Genomic DNA, 10330 nt, shown 5'->3' on the forward strand with positions numbered 1-10330 from the left:
GGAAATGCAGTCAACGCTGATCTCTTGGTCTATGGTTAAGTAAGTCTCCAGCATAATCTAGAGAATAAGTTAGGAAGTTAAAGTTTATGAATTTGGGTATAATTTCAACTAATTCATAACTAGAAAAAAATTGCAAATAGCTGAGTGTTCAGGATAATCAAAATGTTTCCTTTTACATTTTAAAAATGAAATACTTCAACTTTAATACACTTTTGTTTCTAAACTGTTTCTAAACTAAACTTTACTCTAAAGGAGTAAAATGGTAAAGTATCTCCCAAAATAAAATGAAATCTTTAAGCTAAAGAATTTTAAAGCTCTACATTTAAGCTAAAAGAAGAACATCTCAAAAGCATCTGAAATATTTTCCTCCACCTTGCAAAATTTTTGGCACAGCTACTGAACCAAAACTTCCATTGTTTGTACAGATCTTCTTTTCAGTTTTTCTAGAAACTGTTCTCCTGCCTGAAAATGGCACAATTATGTCCCAGCTACCTAAACTGAACTGAAATATCAAAGTAGCGACTGCTGGGATATGGCCGTATGCCAAACAAGGAATTACCTCCCTGCCAAGAAAAGATCTGGATGGTTTTCTGAACAGTTTGTAACAGTGCAAATGAAGACAGAGTTTAGAGAGAAAGTGTTCTATTTGTTGTGCTCATTCCTTCCTCTTTTGCCCTCTTTATTTGCTCTGCTTTTTAGTGCACTTGGTAATGTTACATTTAGTAATGCTAGATGTGATACAATGCTTTTCTGATATGACTGAAGACTGAAAACGCAGACAGCAATATGCAGAGCTTATAGAAGTATAGAAGAACCAAGGGTGCTCTGCCACTGCCCTATACCCAGATGAAAAAAAAAAAAAAAAGTTGCTGATGTACCCTTATACGTGACTTTATCAGAGTTTGAAAATATCCATACATCCAGGGAAACTTAGAAATACAGAACTGGAATATAGAAGAAAGACAGGAAAGGATTTTGAAACAAACAAAAAAAAAAAAAAAAAAAAAAAAAAAAGAAGAAGTTTTAAATATCTGTTTCTAAGGGACCCCAACAATAAGTTTTCCATAATGATGACTGTACTAAGAGCTCAGTGTTCTTTAGAGAATTATTCGCTATATGCATTTTAAAAGAAATTCACACTTTTTTTCTGTTCAATTCATACCATGATCTATTTTGTATGTGTATAAAAGTGACTCACTAAAAATAAATTATTCACCACTTCTAGGAGAATATATGATAGACTGAAGCTTATAGTAAAGGAAATGCACCATGTGATCTTAGAGTACAGCGCAAAAGCTTCTTAAGAAAACAGTAGAAACAGGGAAAATAATGAAATATATTCACAACAAATACTTATAGAAGTTCATTTTCTTGGTCTGTTTAGGCTCAGTCACGGCCTTCCCAGTGGTACTCCACCTCTGGCAAGAAGCAGCCTTTGATTACTACATGAAGTGGATTGAAGGTCATGGAGCTGCCTCTTAGCCCTCCCTTCTGTGTCAGCAACCTCTGCCCAGTCTATAGGTACTTCCTTTATAACTGTGCCAAGAAATGCGGATGATGGGGCCACAGCTGCATCCAGCAGGAGGACAGGGAACCCAACAGTAGAGACTGGCTCTCCCCTCTGACTGCTGCTGCTACCTCAGCCAGGAGAGATAAGAGATCTCTTCTACCCATAAGGAAACCTGGAAAAAGAGGATCCACCTCTCAAAGTAGAAGTATAATGTTGTCTAGCAGCAATATCTATTCATTAAACTTGGATAGGATCTTTAAAGGTCCACTGAGTCTCCCTCCTGAAGAAAAAAATTGGTGAAGAGAAACCGTTTCCATCAGTTGTCTAGCTTCGGACTACTGACCATTAACTCATCTCCTGCATGTAGGAATATAATGGTCACATGTTTACGAAACATCATGTGATGCTTATTTAGAATGTAACATCAAAAAATTCATTAATAAGCTTTTAGCAACATGGGTCGTGTGAGTTTACTTTTTTACTTATTTTTTCCTTCCTTTCTGTCCACTAAAAAAAAAAAAAAAATTATTCTCCATCATTAAAAAGAAAAAGTGAGGACTCCTAAACTTAATAAGAAAGTCTCTTGAAACCAAGACATGAGATTATTTATAGATATTATTTATCTTTAGGGTGCTTTGCTAGTTGATTACTTTTAGATCTCTTGTGTATATCTTCTCTGGAGACAAGACTGACTTCAGCACTTATTTGCTAATTGCTCTTGAAATTCCCTTAGGAAAGGTTTACAGAAAAGATACACATAAAGCTACTCCAGATCCTTTCACCCTCCAAGACATTTTCTATATGTCTATCTGACACTGTGCTTCCTTTCCATAACTACTCCTAATAGGTGAATTCATCATAAGTCCAGTGTTTTAGCTAATCATCACCCAGCTCTTATAATCAACTCAATAGATCAATCTTCGTCTTAGACAACAAATGAAGAAAATGTTGAAAATGAAGATAACTGTTTCCTGAATTGTGTGTATGCTACTCCATATTAAAGATGAGGCAAAAAAAGGAAATATAAGTCTACAGCTGGAAACATTTTCTCTTATCTCTTCTTAAAAATGATGATTTGGAATCACTGGCATCATAGTAACTGTTTAAAACACTGTGTTGATTGTCTATTCCAGCAGGCTTGGAACAGAGCTAAAGGAGATTAGACAGTAAAATGTACACGTTTCCTTAAAACAAAAATATTCTTTGCTCATGTATTATATTTTGATACTTAATGAGAAAGGGACCATAATCACTTATTTGGAATTAAACAAATGGAGCTCTGTGAGCTGAATGCTACAGATGGGATAACCTGACACTTGCAAGTATATGAATAGAACTTGTTTAGAGACACTTGATGATGTGAGCCCAGCATCCCAGTACTCAGGAGCACCCCAAATCTCCAGAGGTGACCAAGGATGGTTTTCAAAATATTCTTTTTTCTTAGTTTCTTTAGTAAAGAACACAAAACCCCCCGAGAAGCAATAAATTCTTGTACACTTAGTAATTATGTGAATTTTGTTGGAATAGAGTAGGGAAAACTACCCATCTATACTGACAAATCCTCCACACCTTTAGTAGCTTGAAGTTGCTCCCTACTAAACCTTGAACCTCAATCATTTCAGCAGAATTTGCTGCCTTTTCCTTTTTGCCCTTTTACATAACATTATGATATCACTGATGAAGAATTTGTGTCTGTCTACAAAAGGAAACTTAGGGAAGTTAAAATGAATTACCTGAAGGTGTGAACTGAACTGCATCATCCAACTCTTGGGCTGCTGTTTGTTTCATATAAAGGTTAACTTAAGTAACTCAAGGCCACTCTTCTCAAGGAGAACATCCATGCAGAGTTTAATGCGGTCTAATTTCACACCTTCAGTTAATTCCTTCTAATTTCCCAAGTGTCTCTGGATAGAAAAATCTTTTGGAGGCACACCAACCTTTGAATCAGCTATACAATCTTTGACAATAATACAAAATTGGCTATATGCCTGGAACTTCTGATCTCTGATTTTCTCTTTCATTCAGCATTTTTTTCTACTGTTCCAGATAAGTAAAGTCCAGATGTTTTCTGCTGTTCAAGAAGGCAACCAGACTGCTGCTGCCTTAAGAATTTATTTATTTATTCTTTTTATTTTCAGAAAACATTAAATTGGGTCCATTTTGTTTCAGAAAGGCCAGTATGATTTGTCCTCACATTGCTATCTAAAGCACAAGTTACTGCATTGTACTATTAGGATTCTCAGTTCTTGCATCCCTTTAAATGGAATAGGGTCCTGAATTACAACATTCCCCATTACTGTTTTGTATTTCTAGAGTATTCAGGGGTTGAAACAGTTAAACTGCTCACTCTGCTGGTTAAAGATTTGCTCATAAATTGACTATTTGTTCTATAAACATAGGTACAAATCTCCATCTGTTATCTTGAAACTTAAATCTTGAAACTGAGTTAGTATTTTCTGGGAAGTAAGTTCTTATTCCTCAGGATTTCTCAGTTACACTATTCCAAACATATGCAACTTTCTTAGAAATAAAATTGATAAAACTGCTGTTTCTGCATCATATTCACTCCTCAGCTCTCCTTCTCAGGCACACTCACTCATCTTCAGTTGCATCTAGGCTGGATTTTTTGAGATACTTCTTGAATAAAAACTGAGGTTATCTTCCACTTCTGACTCTTCATAACTAAGCCTCATGCTGATTTGTGAAAAACAATAGGCTTTTTGATCCTACAGAGTACACTTATTAAAAAGGAAGGTAGGAAATCCATTTCGAGTATGCCAATGGCATAATTTCGTACTTCCTTCCTCTGCATTTTTTTTTGTATTTACCATCACTTGAAATCTTTAGTTAAAGATTGAATTTTTAGAAACTTAGACAGAAGTTCTTTGGGGGATGCAATACATTAGATTTACAATTGCAATGTGATTAGAAACATCAAACATATATATATATATATATATATATATATTTTCCCCCATGACACTGAAATTTTCAGTTGTGTAAATTTTCCTTATTATTGTACAATTAAATAAATTTCCTTCAAATTATATTTACTGTTTAGGGGAAAAAAATCACCTAATCCTCATTTTGCGTATTATTTTTGGCTAGTCTTAACTCAGTAGTTTTGGAAATTATGCTAAAAATTCTTCTGAATTTTCAATAAAATACAAAAAATAAGGCTAAAGGGAGCCTACAAGCTTACCTGGCCCAAACTCGTGCTCCATGGCAGAACTAACTATATCCAAATTATTCCTGATATGTTTTTCCAGTTTGCTGGAATTATGGATGGAAGCTCAAGAACAATAGCCACCCTAAGCATTTGGATCTACTTCTTCACTGCCCTTACTGTTACATTTGATGTTTAGATAAGCTATTTAAATCTGACTTATTGTGCTACTTACTTACTGTTACTATCCCTCATCATATCCACAATGTGCAGAGAAAAGGTCATGTTCCTTCCCTAGTTGTAGATCTCATTTAGATATTGGAAGACTTCCGTCACCATGTAGTTTTCTGTTGTCTAAACTCAGTATTTCTTTCAGTGTTTCCTGATAGGCCATGTTTTCAAAGTTTGTGATAAGTTTCAGTATGCAGCTCACTTACATTCTACCCTCAATTCCTTCAGAGCGATATCCAAAAAAGGACAGACTATTCCAGCCAATATTAATATTTTACTACTAAGGAAAATAGAAATGTTACAATGAATGCCTTACAAATGATATTCCTTTTTCCACATCCTAAAATCTTTGTTTTAAAAATAATTGACACTATTGGTTCACCTTCAGTTTGTAATTCACTATAACCCAGATTAAGAGAGACCTGGAGCTACTGGAGAGAGTCCAGCGTAGGGCTACAAAGATGACCAGAGGGCTGGAGCACCTGCCCTATGAGGAACAGCTGTGAGAGCTGGGCCTCTTCAGCCTGGGGAAGAGAAGACTGAGGGGGGGATCTTATCACGTGTACAAGTACCTGAAGGGAGGGTGTCAAGGGGATGGGGACAAACTCTTTTCAGTTGTCCCATGTGACAGGACAAGAGGTAATGGGCAGAAACTGAACCACAGGGCGCTCTGCCTGAACTTGAGGGGAAATTTCTTCCCTGAGAGAGTGATGGAGCACTGGAACAGGTTGCCCAGAGAGGTTGTGGAGTCTTTTTTTCTGGAGATCTTCAAGGCCCGCCTGGACACAACCCTGTCTACCATGCTCTAGGTGACCTTGCTGAGCAGGGAGGTTTGATTAGAGGTCCCTTCCAACCTTGCCGATTCTGTGATTCTGTGATCCTTTTCCGAGGAACTAGTGCTACTTAGTGGCAGTTCCTCAACCTGTGTTTCTCCATACTCTTCGCTTGAAACTGCTGAAAAAATTAATAAACATTCTTTATTCTATTGTTCAGGTCACTTTTGACTATAGAACAGTATGAGAACCATAAGAGACAAATGAAAGTCTTCAATTAATATATCCTTCCACTGTGACAGCTAGCAGTTGACAACTACTGCCTTGGTAAAAAGTTCACTATCAGTTTTGCACCTACCTCAGAGTACCTCTACATAGAAACATTGCTTTCCTAGCTTTCTTGTAAACCTGTTAAACAGAATTAAGGCTTCAGGGAGAAGCAGTAAGTATCATATAACTAATTCATTGTGCTGGCATCTTACAGTATATATTTAACCTACCAGTGGAACCCTCTCATGATACAAAAATAAGTTGAATTTGGAAGAGCATAGTTAATGGATATATTGAAAGGCCATAAGATTTTCTTATAACTTTACACTGATTTTAAAGGGAGTAGGAGCACATCCTGCTTAGCAGTCAGATATTATTGTCATTAATATATTGCAGAATAGCATAAAGATAAGGCATTAGTAAAGTGCCTTAGCCTAGCATTTTACAGTTAGGTTACTAGGCTTTATAGTTCAATTTTCACATAATGTGACTTAGAATACAATTTAAAATAAATAGTAGAATATGACTGTATCTCATTAATAAAAAGAATCGGGAAGATCAAGCCTAGTTTTCCTTGGCAATATCTTCAAACAGGAATAACTCAATTGACTTTAAGGATACCACTGGAAAAAAAGAAGCTTTCAGATGAAGTAAAGGGTATAGAGCAACTCTGGAAGAAGAATGAACTATTTTTATCCTCTCTTTTGATACTGAAGACAGGTTACCTGCCTGTCCCAGTCCATTACTATTGGATAATCATGATTACTCAATTTACTTTAAAGATTAATGACAGCAGCCGATGGGAAGGGAAGCCGATGGATTGGAAGATTCTACGTATTTTCCAAAGGCATAGCAGCACTACTAAAAAACCTTCTCATCCTCCTCAGTACACTTGCCTTTAAGACCTCACAAAACACATTGTCATAGCTTTCAGGTTTATAATGCAAAAATATACTTATAAGAATAAGAGTATAGGTAAGAAAGCAAAATTTCACATTGGTAATTGGTTTTGAGTACATTGCTTCTATCTTTAGATAACTGTGTGTGTAACAGAATCAATACCACTTTTGTGCAATGATATTAAGTTGCCTCAAGATAGTGCAATAAAATCATTTTTAAAATGAAAACTAAATAGTAAATGGAGAGATTTCTTTCTTCAAACCCTGCAGTGGGTTGGAAGCTGGAAATGCATTCCAACAAACTCTGCTTTTTGTGTACCCTCCGCTAAGGGAGCTACCCAGGGAAGCAGCACAGCTGAGGAACTGAGAATAAATAGCCACGAGCGCTGCGCTCTGGGAGAGCTGCAGATGAAGTCGCAGCCCTGGCACCCTGCCACCGCTTGCTCCCGAGAGGGGCCCCCTGGGAAGAGTGGCAAAGTTACTTCTTTCTTCTCCTGCAAGCCAGCCTACAAAAATTACCCTTCACCTGACCGTGTTCACAGAGACAGCTTTGACTTTCATGGGCTGGCTGATGTGACTTGACTTTCCTTTCTGTTCCTGCTTCCGTTCTCTACCTAGCTCATGTCTATTTTTCATACTTTAAGTGCCAGTGCTGTGAAACAGACTTCTTTTTGTTCTGTAATTACGTACTCTGTAGCACCAACGAATCTTGATTGTGGCTCCGAGGTGCTACTGTAGCAGAAATAATAACTATGCACTAAAAAAGGAGAATGGGATGATGTTAGAGCTTTTTCTCTGCCTAGGGCCACAAAGCCAAATTGGAAAAAGCTATTCATTATTTCTGCTGAGTTATCCATTGCCAAGTCTTTTGTAGAAGGTTGGTAATCATAACAATTCTCATTTTACTTATGGCTAGCTAAGGACAGAGATTAAGTCCAGAAATAAATTGGAAAGCTTTGGTGATATTTTGTTGTTGCTGCTGCTGCTGTTTTGTTAGTTTTTGGAGATGTTAAGCATTTGTATAACGAAGTATATCTGAAGAAAACAAAATGCTGTGTTATCTTTGATTTCACTTTTGAGTGTAGCAATTTAGCCCCAAGTCCAGCCCCAATCCTGTTGTTGATATACACAATAAGCATCAATAACCAAGCCTGCAAGTTGTTTCCCTAGCTGAGGAAAGTGTTTTAAGGTACTTCCCATGGCAAGACTTCCTTTATTAGCTAAAATAAAATATTTCCCATAAAGGAAGGTAAGTAAGTGAAACATACTATTATTTATTTCCTATAGTAAACTATTCATTCTGAGTGAGATTGTGTTATAAATTCATACTATAGAATTCAGAAATACTAGTGTGGCCTTAGATCTCTTTTAAAAAACTGTCCTGCTGTCTCAGAAATGAGGCCTTTTACACAGCATAAGATCATAATCTGCAGTCATTTGGCTTCAGAAATCTTCTAGGGCTTTAAGGCCTTATGGGCTTTCTATGAATCCTAAAAAGATGGAAGAAAGACAAAATGTCTCTAAAACTTCCATGTAAAATTTGCCTATAGGAAAACATTTATTTGTAAATATAGTACTTAGCAGACCATTAGTATAAAAAGGAGATAGATATTCAAACTTTGAAGTGATATCTTCAAGCTTTAAAAATGTTACTTTCATTTAAAAAATACATTATAGATGTTATTTACAGAAATAACTTCCACATCATACTAATTGCAGTAGAGTTTTTATGTAACACTATTAATAACTGCAAAAGTACTACCCAACACTCAGGCAATTTATATGCAAAGGCAAGTTATTCACCATGTAATATATAGTACATAACCTCTGTGGATAGCCTAATGAAGATGCAGAGAAATAAAATGCTAAGTTTAAGGGAAAAAATAATGAATGAGCAATTGAGACTTTTAGGAAATAGAAACTCTTGTTTCACAGGAAGTATTAAAACAGAAATCACATGGGACAGATACATCTCAAGAATTGTCTTCAGAGAATTAACAACATAGAGCCAAAAAATACCTATCACTTTCCAGTGAAAAACTGGAAACATCTTGGATGAGTAAGATTTATCAGTTACCAAACTCTGATATTGGTTTAGCTGAAATTTAAGTGGGCTAAGTTATTTCCCCTACACCTTTTTTTTTTTTTTTTTTTTGGGGGGGGGGGAGTGGGGATAAACTAGGTAAGCCAAAAGTGAATACAGACCATATATTTTCCTCCTTAATAATAATAATAATAAAAAAAGAGCTTTCAGTCTAGTATAGGATACAGAATATGGTTATTCATAATTGTTACACCTATGCTCTTGCTGTCTACTTCTACAGTGATGAAACATTCAAAGCACTTTATATGGGGCACAATTCTTGTAAAAATTCACCCTGTATGACTCCAGCCTTGCTGTAACCTTTTCATATACTGTTTTCTTTATATAACCAATTTCATTATGATTAATGTAATAAAATATTATCCAAATGTTTATTTAAGTACTGAAATATAGAAGCTCGTGCTTCTCATTTGTTGATCTTAAAGCTGAAATTCCTACAATACTAAGCTTATGAAGTTGTTTTAAAGAAGTCCAGAGTCTGAGCCATACCAAATTGAAATAGCTGATTCCCATATTTGGCACAAAAAAAAATGGAACTCCAGCCAAGTGTTACTGTAAGGAAGAATATTTCTGAAATGGAGCTAGATTTCAATCATATGTGAATGAATCATCCCATAAAGGTGCTCTTATTTCAAGTCCATCCCCAGATCATAAGAAAAACGTTTGCAGTTTTATGGAGATATCTCACCATTATCTCTTTCAAAGCCTCATCAAGGCTAGAGGACAAATCTGTCTTTGCCAAATGGATACTTAATGGAAGATGTTCATTTAATTTAAATAATATTTTTTCTTCCCAATATAGGGCAGAAGGTTTTTGGTTTCCATAGCTACTAGGATATTTCCTTTGAACTTTTTCCAGAATACTTTTATCTCTTCCACATGCACAGACACACTATCCTATGAAGTATGCATATATTTGTGAAATACTGTGTGCTTCATTACCAATCCCTTGCCGGATGGAATGGAGGAAATATAGTCCGTTGTTGATGCCCAATTTCTGACTTATCAATTTAAGTCTTTTAATATTTAGCAACATTTTATTAAAAATTAACTTCAGAGTCCTGTGAGTGATAAACTAAATCGGTAACATTTATTCTGAGGGATTTTTGGGGGAAGTTATTACTGAGGAAAGCTGATTACTTGTTATCAGTTATTTTGATCCAATATAGTTGTATGCTTTCTAAATTAAAAAGGATTGTTTGGAAATTGTACTTACAGGTAAACTTATATTGGAATTTTATATATGTATACATACATATATATATAGATATCAATGCTTGTGTCTTTGCCATAGAAAACTCACAAAAGATACGAAAGATAGGATTTTTTAAAAAACAGATAGAAAACTTTTTGTTGAACTTACTTATCTATTTTTTC

The sequence above is a fragment of the Rhea pennata genome, chromosome 2 (genome assembly GCF_028389875.1).
Source record: "Rhea pennata isolate bPtePen1 chromosome 2, bPtePen1.pri, whole genome shotgun sequence".
NCBI classification, from domain to species: domain Eukaryota; kingdom Metazoa; phylum Chordata; class Aves; order Rheiformes; family Rheidae; genus Rhea; species Rhea pennata.